The sequence below is a fragment of the Gallus gallus genome, chromosome 11 (genome assembly GCF_016699485.2).
Source record: "Gallus gallus isolate bGalGal1 chromosome 11, bGalGal1.mat.broiler.GRCg7b, whole genome shotgun sequence".
NCBI lineage: Eukaryota > Metazoa > Chordata > Aves > Galliformes > Phasianidae > Gallus > Gallus gallus.
Window position 1 is genome coordinate 17654625 of NC_052542.1, and position 16190 is coordinate 17670814.

General features: G+C 45.3%; 1 protein-coding gene across 2 annotated transcripts in view; it reads left to right on the forward strand.

The window, feature by feature from the left end:
- Positions 1-5470: 5470 nt before the first annotated feature.
- BANP (BTG3 associated nuclear protein) overlaps positions 5471-16190 on the forward strand; it is a gene marked incomplete in the record, with an annotated part of 130249 nt that continues 119529 nt past the window's right edge. For both annotated transcript variants that reach the window (NM_001173545.1, NM_001173546.1), the window contains 1 exon segment: positions 5471-5537.

A 16190-nucleotide genomic window follows, 5' to 3' on the forward strand; every position in this document is an offset into this window, starting at 1 on the left:
CTTTAGCATCCTAAAGTAGGAGGCTTATTTGTGCCATTTACTCATCCAAAATCAGCTGTTTAGGAGAGTCTTTCTTAATGCTTGTCATTTATTACCTCAGCTGCCTGCTTTGAAGCGTCAGCAAGTCATTGTCAGCCAGAGGCTCTGCCAGCAGAAAAACTTCTAAATCAAGCTTCTATTTTTGTTCTTAATTGTGGGTAATCACATATGTGGAGTGTGACTGCACACAATACAAGTGTGCTTGCTTAGTCTTCACAGAAACTGGAGAAGTAAAAATCTAGGGGTTTCTTGCTATTGCTCACTTCAGCTCCAAGTGCCTCCAAACTGGACAGAGAGGATCAATATCTGTTTACTAGAGGGTTGCCAATACATGTGTTCTGCACACATTTAGTTCTCTGCAACCTTATCAACATTTCGATTCTGTTGAAGAGCTATTCAAATCACTCTGAACCAACGTTCCTTTTTTTCCCCCTAAAGATAAGCTTCCCGTGTGCTGTCTGAACTTTCTTATTTACAGCTATTTCTGTGAAGTCCCATACTCAATTCACAGCTGGCAGGGAACAAAAACGTGTTGCTTTTAGGACCGTAAGTATGGAGGCTAAGCCACTGGGGAGAAATGTGGTGCTTCATCCTCCTGGCTCAAGTGCAGAACCTGCACAGTATAGAGCATAATCAGAGGTGAGTACATGAACACTGTGAAGGAAAACACACATAGCATGTTCTGCTAGAGCTTCAGTCTTTCCATTCCTGTTTTTGGCACTGCCAAAAGGAGAAACACTAACATATATCTATCTTTACATCCAGCACTCTGTCTCTGCACCATTTGGGATTCAGACTTCAGGGAAGGTAGAGGTAACAAAACCTTCATTTCCCACTCTGCTATTTCACCTGTAGTGCTTCAAGAGCTCTGTTTCTCCTGGCATCATGCTTGCAAAGGTTTTCCTGTGCTAATGTTGGCTTAATTGCAACACTGGCAAGCCAAGCCCAACAATTCAGAGAAAAAAATAGTCTTACAATTTTACTATGGTTAGGAAGGTATAATTAAAGCAATCACATAATGAACATTTTCCACAGCTAGTTACTGTTTTATAACAGCCGACAGTATAGAACAAATGGAAGCTACCTAGACTGGCATTGCTGAGGTGTCTGTGTGAAACCTCTACAGAGGACCTGAAAACATCATCTAGGTAGTGTTCACACAGCAGTACATCATTACTCTGTTGGCTTAAACACTCATTTCGCTGTGGATTGGCACACACTTCTCGTGGCTTATGTATTACTTCAGCATAAGGAAAGCTTCTCTTCCACATCCAGAATTGGCTAGAGCTTCTGTTAATGTGGCTGATCTCTCCGGCCCACTTTAACAACCTCCAGTTTTTCTTGCATCGTGGGACTCCAAACTGGCAGAGTATTCCAGGTGTGTCCTGACAGGTGCTGAGTAGGTGGGAATAGTCACATAATTTGTTTTAGCTCTCACATTTGAGGAAGCGGGGCTATATTGCAAAGACTTTTACACAAATTCAGGTCCAGGAATAGGAGGTGGACAAAGTTGGCTTAGTATAATAACATTAATAGTATATGGATGCTATGAAACATTTTCTGTCTGGAGATCTGAAAGAGCTGTATGGAGCTGAGGGCTACAGAGTAAACAAACAGGATTCTCAGGCAACCTAAAGGAAAGGATAAAATCCTCTAACAACGTTATATACAGTGAGCTTCCCTTTAACGTTTTGACAGTGCCAGTGGAGTAAAAAAGACTGATGATGATATTGTAGCTGACCAAATAAACACGGGCTGTAGCAAAGCTAGCAAACTAGCAAATAGTAGGCAAAGCTATCAGCTGTGTAACAGGTAAAAGGGCAGCAGGCGCAGCTGGGAAGGTCACTGAAGGGCAAAGTTCTAATAGAGCTTTTTAGAATGACATAATTCTGAGAAAGGGAATAAATTCCTATTATTTTTTCCATGATGCATACATGGAAATTGAGCAGTGTGTAAATAAGAGAGCACTGAGATGGAGCCTGTCCCTTCTCACCTCATTTCTCAGCTTAGCACAGATGTCCTTACAAGACCGTGAACTGTGACCCAATGGGTAACACTGTTTTTCTCTCTGCTTTGGGCGTTCAAAGTCTTTTCTTCATTCCTCATTCATGAAAATTGGGAATGTCTTCAGCAGATGAAATGTGGTGTGCATAGAACAGAAGTGAGGTCAGAGTCAGAGCAGAGAAAGTCAGTGTCTTGCCTTAAGTCACAGAGCTAGCTGAAGTAGGTTCAGGAGTAAAAGCCTCCAAATCCCAACCTGGGTTTTGTAAAAAATAAAACTAAAAGCAAAGAAATAACTGAAAATAGACTTTCTATCTGAAGATCAGTGACGAGAAGAGTGTGTTTGGAGGAGGAAGGCTGATAACAGGCTTCAACAGAAGAGAAGATTCCTATCAAACACGGAGAAACCCTATGGCAGGTTTACAAATGGCATTAGTGTTAATTGTGCTTAAAAAGAGGTAATTTATACAAATTCTTGTCTGTTAATTCAACCACTTTTCCTGAAGTACCACCATGTCACAGGAGAGTGCATGGCGTGCTCAGGACATTCCTGTTCCTCTCCAGTTATGAGAATGAACATACAGAAAATGAATAAAGTAACTCAGAAACGTAATAAGCGGGAGACTTTCGAGTACTTTTTCTTAATAGCACAGTATATAATCAAGTTCCAATTTCAAATGCTCTGGGGTTACATCTCTGCCCTGATCGCATCTTCTGTGCTCTTCTCGCCTTTGTTTCCACACTCCTGCTCAGCACTGAGTGTAATTACGAATGCCAGTCACTTGGTTAAACAAATGCTTTGTTTGGCAACCTTTGTTTTCCTACTGCTTATGCAGCTGCAAAATTGTGTGCACAGTGTGTTAATTTTTTACCTCTGACCCCTATGGTAAGGTTTTTCTTCTAATGAAAAAAAAAAAAGGGAAACCAATGAACGAGATAGCAATCTCTTTTGATCTACACAAAAAACCATCTAAAAGCAGCGACTTCCTTACGAAACAATAGCAAGTGAATGGAGATACGGAGGTAAAATAAGCTAGATATTTCCTGGAACCAAATGATTTTTCATAATGAGACGGAGGAAAGTTAGCATACACGTAAAGTGCAAGAGAGAGACTGAAAAATAAGGATGAAAAGGTGAGGAATTAAAACAACGAGGAAATATCTAGCTTGTTTCATTGGGGAGAATAAGCCAGCAGGGCAACAGGATGTATTTCCTGCTATAAAATTAAAAAATAGGAATCATATATTACCTGATGTTCTTATTCATTTTTATAAGGAGGGGGGTGGCTGGAACATGAGCTGGTTTGACAAAGGCACTCGAACAAGTTACAGTGGGTTAAACCTGGATCAGAACAACGTATCTGCTCCTTCCTGGTGCTGGCTTACGAGCAATCTCTTACTTCATGGTAAAGCAAAGCCCTCGTTTGCTAAGAGGACATTTACTGCATTTCAATACACTGCTGCACAAATATTCAGGTGAGCACGTTTTTGAGAGCTCATAAAGCTGAGGAGATTTTGTGAAGCGCAGGAAACACCTGTTTATCCTTGGTAAATAAAGGCCGAAAGCCAAAATTGGTCCTGATTTAAGCACTGAGAAGGTGCCAAGTTGCTATATGACTTTCATTGCGTTGCCACCTCTGATCAAAGATGTAGACATCAGCTGGATCCTGCCGTCGTTTCCTACCACGACTCTGATGACTGCAGGTGAATAATAGAATCGGTGGGTGTGTTGTTTTAGCTGAGAAGTGATTTACTGGCTTTACAGAGAGGAGCAGGATCTCACCTCCTGAGCAGAACCTGAGTTAATAATCTCTGGGAGGGAATGCACCGATGAGAGAGCAGGAGGGCTGTTGGGATGGCTTTAGGTTTTGACAGCAGGTACAGAATGGTTGCTTGAGTTTGCCAAGTCTGGCACAAGGCAACTCTGTGCAGCAAAGCATAAAATAATCCCATGTGAAAAGTCAGTTTGTAAGTAGTTTAACCTCTGAACTTCCTAATCTGCTTGTGAAAGGAAAGAGCACGCCAAATGAATCCATGGACTCGGCTGAGCATTTACAAATCCAGAAGCAGAAGCAAGGCTTTTTGTAAGTACCAGTTGTTAATTTCCAGGCTTTTAATGACTCCTTAACGCTGGAAGCGTCTGTTTAAGAAGTGAGTACTATCACTTCCAAAGAAAGGCACAGTGCAGGAGCCTCGTCAGCACAAATTTCCCCGTTCGAAGGGTGAAACAATTGGGTTCTGCTCTGATTCTCCCCACAGCTCCCAGATGGGTCAGCAGGAGGAGCTGCTGCTTCCCCGTGGTCTGAAACGCTTTAGGAAACTGGAGCTTTTGTGTCTTGGACCGTTTGCTTTCACACAGATGAAGAAGTCATGCAAAGGACACCTCAAGACGGAACACCGTGAGCCTACAGGGCCTGAGAGCAGTGTTTTGATCCACAGCTACAGCAGTGACTCCGAACCATTTGGTCACAGGTCTGGAGGTGCTGGTGTATCAGAATGGACCCGATCACATACCGTGACAGCGCTGAGCCAATTTAAGCTTGTTTGAAGGATGAAAGTCACTGCTGGCTGTGCTGGGGCTGAGAAATTACACCTGGCGATAATATTATGATCTTTTTTTTCTTCTTTAAGAGCTCTTTGCACTCTTCCTCCATGCTGTGCTCACGTCAGGAGCAGGGAGGAGGCAACAGAGGAATTGCTCTGGAGTGCTATTTTAGCCCATTCCCACTTGCTGTCTGTTCCTCAGCAAGCAGGGTGACATTTTTCTCCTTAACGTGACAGCTCACATTCAGATCATCCCATTTTGGTGATGCATGTGCTCAGGATCTGTTTAATCAGGGATTTAACAGGAGGGAGTAGGGGGAGGCAGAGCGTGGCTGCGCTGAGGGGCTGAGAAGCATTGAATGTGCTCACTCAGCCGCAGGGGCTGAGCACCACAGCCACTTTGCTCAGGAAAGCAATAAGAAAAAGGAGATGGGACACTGCCATTTGGAACAGCCCTGAGACAGCGCCGGAGAGGAATCCCCTCATGGCGCTGAGTAGGTCTCCTAGTCAGAGCAGGGCTCGGTGGAGCTCTGAGGGCAGTAACAGGGCCGGGTAGCGCCTCAGGAGCGGTAGTGACACTGAGGCTGAGGGGGACATCACGTGGGGAGTGTGCGCCTGTGCGCGCGGCGGCGGTGCCGTGTGCGGACTACAACTCCCAGAGTGCACCGCTCCCGCCGGTTGTACTACAGGTCCCGGCCTCCTCGGCGGGGGCGGCGCCCAAGCGCGGGCGCGCTGCCCTCTGGGAGTTATAGTCTCCCCCGGCGGCACGGCCGTGAAGGGCGGCTGTGAGGCCGCGTCTTCTGTGCGCCTGCGCGGCCGCTCGAGGCGGGCGGGGGCTGAGCGGGCGCAGCGCGGCGGCGCGTGCGCGCTGAGGAGACGGAGATCTCTCGCGAGGAAGGACGCCATTATCGCAGCCGCCCGACAAACACCACGAGAATTCGGCACCGCACACGGTAACCGCGGCGCCCCGCGGCCGGACGGCTGGGGCCGAGCTCCCGGGGGGCCTCAGGCCGGGCGTAGAGCCCCGCTTCTCGCAGCATTCCCGTTCCTCACAGCGCAGGCCGAGCAGCCGGGCCGTGAGGCGGCGGCTCTGGGGAGGGGCGTGAGGCGGGGGGGCTGCGGGCTCTCAGGCGGGAGCGAGCGGGCGAGCGAGGGGGGGCCGCTGGGGCCTCGCCTCCTCCTCCGCCTCCTGTGGCCGCGGTGCTCCGGAGCCGGGCCCTGCGCGCCGCCCGCCCTGCGCCGCCTCGCTCCCCGCCTGCCTGCTCCGCGCCCGGGCCGGGGGGCTCCGCGTGCACGGCCCCTCTGCTCACCACCGTCCCCCCCGACTGAGGCCGTCCCTCCCCGTTCCCCTTTCGGGTCGTGGGATGGAGGGGTGTATCACCGGGCTGTCGCAGCCCCCCCTTCCCCTCCCTTTCGCGACAGAGCGTAGATTGACACTGAGGGGGCTGCAGCCTTCTGGGGGGAACCCCCCCGCGGCCGCGTTCCGTGTGGTCATCGGGCACAGCAAAGGTTTTCCACATCTGCACCCGGACTGCTGCTCTGTTCGGGGGTGGACAGCACACCCTTAACGTTTGTTCTTCCCTTCATCCTTATCTGTAATGCAAAAAACAAAAAACAAAACCCAACCAACCAAAAAAAAAAAAAAACCAAAAAAAAAAGCCAACCAACAACCACAAGAATATTTTAGTCCTGCAATCCTTGCACTGTGGGAAGTTATGCACTTAACTGAAGGCCGTGCTTTTATCCTGCTGTGGGTATGGTTTATTTATAGGTTTATTTTTAGAGTTCTCCAGGGGAAAAAAAAAAAATCCCAAGGAAACAAGTTGGGAGGGGGGATAGCAGCAGAGTGATTGCTTATCGTAGGATCATAGAATGGCCTGGGCTGAAATGATCATCTTGTTTCAACCCCACTGCTACGTGCAGGGTTGCCAACCACCAGACCAGGCTGCCCAGAGCTGCATCCAGGCTGGATTGCTTCCATTGGAGCAGCTTGCAACGTCTTGCAAAGTGGTAGCTTGGACTATTCGTTGTAAAACTATCCTTTATTTTTTACTTATTTTCCTTTCCTGTTAGGTTGCCTTGGGTGTAGTACACTGATGTCAAGGAGCAAGCATACCATTTGTCTGTAGGGTTTTGGCTGCTCACGCAGGATCTTACCATACAGCTGAACCACCCCTGCTTGTTTTCATATCGCAGCGGTGCCTCCTGAAACAATGGGTTGATGTGGGTGGGGAGAGTTTGTGCACCTGTGAATGGTTGTCCGTGGGAACTGGCCAGAATAACAAATACGCCGTGCTGAAACTGGACTCTGTGCATTCAGTGCTCCTTGGCAGTAGTTCAGTTTCCAGTACTACGTGCTAGGAAGGAAGACTTTTTATTTAAGAGAGTGAAAGATGGCGTTGGGATTTTGGAAGCGTTAGCAGTCCATCTGCTTGAGAGGATGAAAATATTTTGCAACTTTTTTTCTTTGTTTTTAATTTGTCATCTGTTACGCTGTAACAGAAACTGGCTTTAATGACTTAATTATCCAGCTATGGCTGCACGAATATAGAACAGGTTTAAAGCTGCATGGTTCTTTAAAATGAGTATTTCGGCATATTGGAGGTAGTGCAGTGCTGACTGTCCCTGTTCATAGCAGACAGGATTCCATCAGCACTTGTTCTGCTGAATGTGTGTCTTTAAGGCTTGCTCCCTGCCCGTTCTGTTTGTAGCAGAGCACCACAAACACATTCTCTGCTGTTCTACGCAGATGAGGTGAAGGAAGATGAGCTTGTGATTCCGTGTACCTGCAAGGGCTGCTTACAGGTTTACCCCCCCGGCAGAGTAGTGCTCTGCTGTGGGATCCAGGCTCATGTTCATTGCAGTCCCAGGATCACGTTTCAAGCATTTTACATAATCTCTGGTTTTTATCTTCAGCTTTTCACTGACCTTTAAAGCGTTGTTTGTGCAGGAAGAATACATCTTTATTTTGTCAGATTTTGAATGCCTTCGTATCTTTCACTGAAGAATGGCTCGATTTGAGATTTCCTCCCTAGGAAGTAAATTAAAGGTACTTTGATTACAGTCATTTTAAAAGGAAGAGAAGGGGCATTTCATTTCTGTAGAGGTGGCAGTGTGTGCCAAACAAGTCAAACAACAGGATGTCTGAGGATACTGAACTTCACCAATACACTTTCCTTCCACAGGTCTGATATACTTTAGTTTGGAACTTGGTCTTTAGTTGTTATCTATTGAAGTAATTTTCTGTTTTTATTTTTATTTTTAAACAAGTTCATTAAATGTTAAGTGGTGCTCCTTCAAGTAAAAATAAAAATAAAATGCCTTTAAAAGTCATGTCAAACACTTGTTTCCTTGCAGTTATAGCTCTTGGAAAAGGTGCTGTCAAGTGCTTAGTTCTGTCTCCCACTTGTTAGACTGCATGTTGTGTGCACACAAAGGTGAACTTGATAAAATCCTTTGTGTTTGGGACCTTAAATAAAGTAATTTATGATGATATCTGTTGGACAAAATTCTTTCATCTCATTTCCTGTTTGTAAAAGCATGGCTGGAAGGGGGAAGCCCTGACTGCTGGAGGGAAGCCTACATTGTGTTCAGATGCATCTGCATCTTAAAATGAAGAAAGGATGCCCATCTCCTGCCCTGTGGTGTGAACTTCATGGGAACTGAGAAGAGAAACACTCCTTACAAACCCAGCTGTACCTGCTACATGTATCAATTCTACCAGCCTAGCTAGGTACACTCTTGCAAGCTTAAGCTGGAATCACTTTTTTTTTTTTCTGGAGGAGGGAGGGATGATACCAAAACAGGTTCAGACTGTACTGGTAAAGTAAGAGCACGGCATCTGTGTTTTTCTTCTGGTGATGCTCTTCAGATATTTTTCTAGGTAAGAATTCACAAATACTATCCCTGGGTTTTAAAGCAGCACTGAGGTCTGTTTTAGGAGCCTGGATGTTTTTTTAAGTGTTTGCAGGTGGTAAAACTGTGAGACTACTGAGCAAGCAGGTGGCTTGTTTTGCCATAGATCTGATGTTGGCTGCTGTGCTTTTTGATAGTACTCACCTGTAGCAGCATGGTTGGTTGTTTTTTTTCTCCCCACCAGAATTGCTAGGTCAGATTTTTCCAGCGTATAGGAGATGAGCACATGGTTGGAAAAATACAAAGTTGTGTTCTTCCCTTTTGCTGTAAACTTCCTGTTTGAGGTAAGCCAAGCACAAAGGAACGAAGCATTTGCACAGGTCTCCTTTGAACCAGAGCCAGATGTCAGGTATTTACAGGCTGAAGTGAGATCTTGGTTGTGTGCATTGCAGAGCACAGGTGAGCTGCGTGCTGTCCCTGCACTGCCTCCTGTGTTGGGGCTGAGCAGCCTTCAGGGCAAAGCCTATAAATGCTGTAGCCGAGTCAGTTTGCAAAGGGAAAGTGAAGCTTTCTAGCACTTCCAGTCTGAATCCTTGTGCTGTTGAAAAGGCTGCACTAAACAGGCTATCTTATGACGTTAGGGAATGAGGTCAGGTTCAAATATAAGTCTTATTCCCACAGCCTGCCTCTCGGTTTATTTTCTGTCTCTCTAGAGGAGCTGGCTATAATGTGGTGAGTTAACATGACGATCAGAGGGAGATAAATTCTGGCTCAGTATCTGTGCTCCACTACGCAGCCCTGTGATGTACACCCGGTGCCTTGGCATGAGCACAGCAGCAGCCCAGCATGTGAAAGAGCTTAGCAGATGGAAGTGGCTTCCCAGCAGTGCTGTCTGTTCACAGAACAGTGTGGAACGTGACTTTCCTCAGCACCCTCTTCCTGTTTGGGTCTCACCAATGGGATTTCCATTGAGCAGTGCAAAATACCCCAGCGTGGGTGTTTCTCTTTGGTTGTGCATGGCTGGAGTGCAGGTGTGCTGTCCCACGTGCAGGGCTCTCGTTTCATCTGAGCAGTGGGGTGTTGTGGTTCTTTCTGCTCAAACAACATGGATGTTGTTAAACTAGAAACTGGCTGCCAGGTCTTTTCTGGTGTGAGACACAAACCTGCCTACTGCTATGGTGGTTTGAAGCATGCTCAGATTTTAGTAGTGTCTTCTATTCAGAGCAAATAATATTCTCCAAGATTTCTTGTGAGTAATGCAAATAACTGCACTGAATTACATAGACCTCATTATTCCAGAGGTCACTGAAAGATCTATGTGCTGACATACCCTTCAGTCAGCTGTTCTCTTGAGTACAGAGAATTATTTATTTATGAGACAAAGTCACTTTGTGATGCTGAAACAACTGGACAATGTAATGGGAAAGCTGGGTGTTGGGGGGCACAAATTGGGAACTATGCTCTTTTCCTTAGAATCCATTTCCCATTTTTTTTGATCCTGACTCTCTAAGTGGTCTTGTAAGAGGGAAATGGATTTAAATGACACAGGTTGGCAGATGTTTTTGAAAATCATTTGCACAATAGAATAGAATGAAGGTATTAAGCAGGAGGGAAGCTTCAGTGGTGGTTTCTGGCTATTGCAGTGGCTACTGGAGTTGCCTTAGGAACACATACAAATACTCTGTGTGGGTATAGATCATACTGTAGGTGGTCACTCCTGAGTAGCTCTCCTTTGTTCAGTTTGAGCAACTGTTGTCATTCCGAGCTTTTTTCACCTCCTCCTCTCTTGGCAGCATCTGACAGCTTTTTTAGAGCTGTTATTTTTGGTTGCCACCATTTTGTTATGCTGTTTATTTCCCACTTTCCAGAGGGGATTCAGATATTAAATTACCATGTGTTGAAATATTTCCTAATAAGTTCCTTGCTGTTTCTAAGTAACAACACTCTGAGGTTTTGGCTGGAGCATGGCAGTGATCTTTTTCATACTTAAATAACACTGAAAGGAATCCTAAATTTTGATGACCGGATATCCAGATGAGTCCCATCTCATATTTGTTTCTGTTTCCTCATTAGAAGTCCACCTATGTTTCTCTGTGGCTTTTTGCTCATCAGATAGTCGTCGTTTTATTTTCTTTATTGGATTGCTTTGTATATATGGGTATTTTAAAGTTGGGTTTCCATTTTTTTTTTATGCTGTTAGTTTACCATCTGACTGCTACTGTTAGTGTAAGTATGTATAGACCTGTGGGCTATTGCTGCAGTTGTAGTTGGCTGCAACTTCGGAGTGTTTTTCTCCTAGTCCTCGGCATTAGGAACCTCCAGAATGGAGTTTCATGGCCAGTTCCTGGCACTGGAGAGAAGTTCATGGCCAAAGCTCTGGCGATAAGCCTTGCTTCATCTGCACATCCATGCTGGGGGAAATGTCCCTTCTGAGGGGAGAATGCACATCATAGAATCATAATCACAGATCACATCCCTCTGCTGCAGAGGAGACCCGTCTGAAAAGGCTGTGTACGTCTGTAAACCTCGGGCTGACATTTTGAGGGCAGTTTCTGTTGTAGAAAGGTCCAAGGCTATGCCCATCTTGATGTTGTGGGTCTCACTGCAGCTCAGAAGAAATACACTTCTGGCAGTGCTGTGGTTCTTGTGAAGAACTCAGATCTGCTCCAAATAGTTCTGATCGCTTTAGGTGGTGGTTTGGGATTCCCAAAGTCAGTGTGAAGTAATGCAGAAGGATGCCCAGTGTGCTGTGGGGTAATGCTGCTGTTTCAGGTGGTGGTACAGTCACTGCCTTTAAAGGACATCTGGAGAACCCACCTCAGTGCCTCTCCAGGTGTGGGCAAAGGCTCCTTGAGACAAGGATAGTCTTCTGTGTATGTAATGGGAAATGAGTCCAAGAAGTCTGTTCTTCAAGTGCTTGTGTTTCTTGTGGAGATGCTACCAATATTCTCCATCCAGTGGGTGAAAACAAGAAAACACCATGGCTACACCAGGTTCTGTGTACTGCATTTGCTAGCTGAACAGTTCCTGCTTGTTTCTTGCTGGTTTTCAGCTGTACAAGATGTACCATGTTTGTGCAAGGTGCACAGGGAACTCGTGCTTGTGTTTGATGTGCATGGCCACACTCAGTGCTGTGGTTCCTTGTCCTGGGTTATATTTCTGCCTGAGGTTGTATGCTGTGTTAGGGCTGTGGCCAAAGGTGGGGGATTGGAGTTACAAAAAGACACCCAAGCAGAGCAGTGTCCTTCTGATCCTTGGCTGAACCAAAGATGTACATATATTACACCAACTTTTTAAATTGTTAAAATGAAACATGTATAATTTTACCACGAGATTCATATAAAACACAATGCTTTTGCATCCCTTTTAAGGTGAGTTGAGAACAATAAAAGCTAAACAGAAGCTGGGAAAGATTAGAGTCCATTTTTTTTTTTTTTTTTTTTTTTTTTTTTTTAGTTTTAAATAGTGATGAAAAGGTGCAAAACCTGATTATTTTTTCTTCTATTTTTAGTTTTGAAAGCAACTTCTGACTTGGTATATTGAGGGACTGTAGCTTTAAAACACTGACCCTATGTTCTATTACTAAAGCACTGAGCCTTTGTTCTATTACGCCACTGCTATTCTAGCTTCCTCGCATGCTTTAGTGTAATAACATAAGCAGTAATGTGGCTTTTTGGGGAGTTAGGAGTTGGTGTAGGAAGGCTCCATTCCATCTGCCAACTGAAATGACCTTTACTTAGGGAAAAGTCAAGCTTTGGTGTCATGAAATTGTTGCAGGCCTCAGAGCAAGACTAAAAGAGCATCGGTGTGTTCTGAATCTCATAACAGTTCCCATGAATAACTTCACATATCCAATTAGATGAGTGTTTCCCATCTTTCTGCACAGGACTGGTCTTGGGGGTTGTTTCCATTAAGATGCAGCACGCATGTTGCTGTGCCAGGCCATAACCTGGCCATGTTGGTTGTTCTTCATGAGAATCTCATGTGCGAAGCTGTGTTTTGTGCCTGGAGGGCATCTTCCATGCTTCTACATAACTTGCACAAGGGCAGATCTGCATGCTGTAGTCCCTCTGCCCCATAAGCTCATCCCACTTGTGAACAAAGCTGTCTATTCGAAGGATTACTGCTCTTACTGCATATGCAAAATGCATTGTGCCATTCAGTTGCCTCTGTTGCGTATCACAGCTCTTGGCAAGATGAGGATCGTTGTCCCATTTGTGGTGGATGTTAGGCTAGGAAAGATGGATTGGTTGGCTACCAGGGGTCGTACTTAGAGGAACACAACAAAAATGGTGTATTTGAAAATTGCCCTTCATTGAAAGGATGAGTGCAATGGAGAGGAACAGCGTTTAGAAATGGAATGACACTCTTCAGCCTTCTTTTGCACAACTGGTAGTCAGTTTTGGCCATTGTGCAGAATGAAGATGGAAGTGTTTCACCAATGTAGTGGGCATGGTGGTGATGGGACTGTATGGTCATAGTGGTCTTCTCCAACCTTAATGATGCTGTGCCTCTAACAGTGCTGGGAAGTGCCAGAGAGGGGAGTAATGATCTGCTCAACCAAGACAAGTCCAAGCAAAGGCTGTGAGCAGAATAAAGCTTTGGAGAACGTTGGTGTTTTTTGAAGAATACAACATTTGCCCTGGCTAATTAGCATGGGAGAAGATTGATGTTCAGCACGCGTTCTCATATGTTAACAAGTCACTGGATGCGTTTGGTTATATGCTTGGGAATGATGCCCTGTGATTCTGTAAAGCCATCAGATATTTCAGTAAATAGGTTTGTTTACAAGTGAGTGTTCAGAAGAATTATTCTGCATTAATGTTTTAAAATGGATTAATTAAATTAAACTCGTGCACGGGTAAGCTAATTTAGAATTCAGCTGACCTGAATTTGATTGAGTTGCTTACAAATAATAATTTACTTAATTAAACAAAGGCTACTTCAAATCTGGAGTATCAGGTGTATCAGTGGGGAGTGAGAGTGCTCACAGGGGTGCAGTGTTCCTATGCCCTCCCCCAGGTAACACTGGGCTGGCCCTATAGGACCCAACCTGCAGGCTGCCTGGGGGGAAGCAAAGCAGTTACGTTTCCTTCCCCATTGACACTTATCCTGAGCTTCCTGCCTTTCTGTTTGTGTTTTTCTCTTATCGCTTCATATTTGCTCCGGGTAACGTTTCATCATCAGATTCTTGATGTATGTACTTAATTTAGAGTCAGTGGGGGCAAGGCTTGCAGCCAGAAGGGGTGAGTGAGGAAGGCTGGGGACATCTGGCCAACGTTAGAGGAAATCTTTGGCTTTCAGAAATGGTGGTGAATACTTCACCAAGTAAAATACAAGGAAAATGGATTGAGGAAATTGTTCTGAATTTGTTGGCTGAGGCTTTTCAAAGGTGGCAATCTAATTTTAACTTTAATAATATCCAATCCACCATTCATTTGCCCTTAGTTCTGAAGTCAAGTGTTGGTCATAGGGTTCTTTAGCCTGCTATGGAAGTTTTCAACTGTAAGTTGGAATTCTGAATTGGGATGAGTTATTCCCAGTTGTGGAAGCTGCTATGGTTGCAGTATGCAGTGCAGCTTGCCCAGGCACTGCTTCCATCACCACCCTTCTCCATACAGCAGCTCGCTGAGTGCGCTGACAGCACTGCTATGTTTTGTTCCACCCACAGAGTGTGCAAGGATGCGTTCTGTCCTGATGCTGGCCAACTGCCTACAAGCAGTGTAGGATTCCTTGAAATGGTAATACAATGTGTTTAAATGGAAGTAAATATTGATGTTACACAGATACATTGCTGTGTGTGTGTAATGGCTGTTTTCCCCATCAGGACTTCGTAGCCATACTGTTATTTGAGGACTGGCAGAAATCTTTCAGGGCTTATTTTCTGATCTGAGGTTGAGTACTTTGGGCTGTGACCCACGAGAGATGCAGAACAGAGGTCAGAAGCATGAAATTACTTCGTGTTTATGTTGCAGGCTGGTTTAATTCATCTCAGTCATTTTTTATGATGAGTTTTGGAGAGCTAAGTACGTATTAGAATGGCTCGAAAGAAATAGAAATGCTTTGGGATGATTTATGAGTTACTGATGTATTTGTGGGCGCAGCTGGTTAGAATGCAACACAAAGTAGCAGCGAAATCCAACGTTGTGTAAATGGATGAAGTTCTCAAGGTTGGGTTTTGTTGTAGTTGGTCCATTTTTAGCGCTGGAGCGGTGGACGTGTTCAAGTCGAGGGCCGGGTTCTCAGTATTGCAGCGTGTGACATTATGGACAGTAACTCAAGCACAGCTGCTTTATTGTGTTAGGACTGGCTGCAGACCAGGGTTTCTCAGAAATGGCAAATCTCATTTGCCAAATGGCACCCGTGCTCGCTAGGACACTGCCAGCTTTCTTGGGCACGCAGCCACGGCCGTGCAGTCCCAGTCCGTTTTTCACCACCATCAGAATTGTAAATGACTCAACATTGGCAACGCTGGTATTTTGAGTAAACAGTTCTGAGATGTGGGGAGTCCCACTGCGGAGATGGGTGCTGACATTGCACCGGGCCCCGAATCCTTCCCAAGCTCCGATGCTCTCCCAGCGCCCCGTGCTCCACCTGCGTGCTTTAATGGCTTTCTTGTGTTCCAATGGAAGAGGGAAAGAGGGAAATCTTTATGCAGAGCTGGAGCTGGTTCAGAGTCAATGTTAAGGGATGAATTACCGTTTCCATTGGTAAACCTCAAATTATTTTGCTTGTGTTTTCTGCTTCAGGTTGGGGGGGGGAGGGGGGTTGGAAATAAAGTTGACCGATCTCTTTGTGTTTTATGCCCATCCTTTTATGGCTATGGGAAGGAACAGATATGACCAGTTCCAGTGATTTTAATTCAGTTTTAGAGGCTGAAAGTTTCTCTTAAAACCCTAATAAATAATGTTGATGGAGGGTTCCAAGGGAATAGGGCTGAGAAATCAGGAAATATTCAAAAAATAGCTTCATTGGAATCAGACAGTAGAAAAAACAGATTCAGTAGCCAAGAAAAAGTGGGACTTTTGTTTCAATCATAGAATCATATCATAGAATGGCCTGGGTTGAAAAGGACCACAGTGATCATCCAGTTCCAACCCCCTGCTACATGCAGGGTTGCCAACCAGCAGCCCAGGCTGCCCAGAGCCACATCCAGCCTGGCCTTGAATGCCTGCAGGGATGGGGCACCCACAGCCTCCTTGGGCAAACAAGTCCACTTGTAATTAGCAGCAAGGGAGCTCCCAGTCCCCACTGAGGACAATTTCAAGGCCTGTTACAGTCTGTATGGGGTAGGAGCTTGTGTGTGTGTGTATGGATCTGTGCAGATTTGTGTGCTATTGCAACATCAAGGATTGGGTCTGAGCACTTCCAAGAGCCAAGTAATAGTTTGCAAATTAAAACCCTGCAATTTACCGATGGATTTGTATACTCTTAGAAGCCTTCAAAATAAAAGATGTCTTCTTTGAAATGTATCGACATTTTCTTTTGTGTTTTAAACCCATGGGCCTCCAAATCACTGATGCTAAACCATCTCTTTATCCATTGGGGAAATGTAGAAAGACTCAGCAAGCAAGGCTTGCAGTGTGGTCCTGCTCCTGCTGTAGGAAGGTTACTCATAGAGGTGATGCCTGTAGTGCAGCTGCTGTCCCTGTGATGAAGCTTCCAATTAGCACAGCAGTTTGTGCCATTGTATGAACAGTTTTCTTTGTTGGTCACTGAGGAAAAAGTGACTGCGAAATTGTTACGTATCA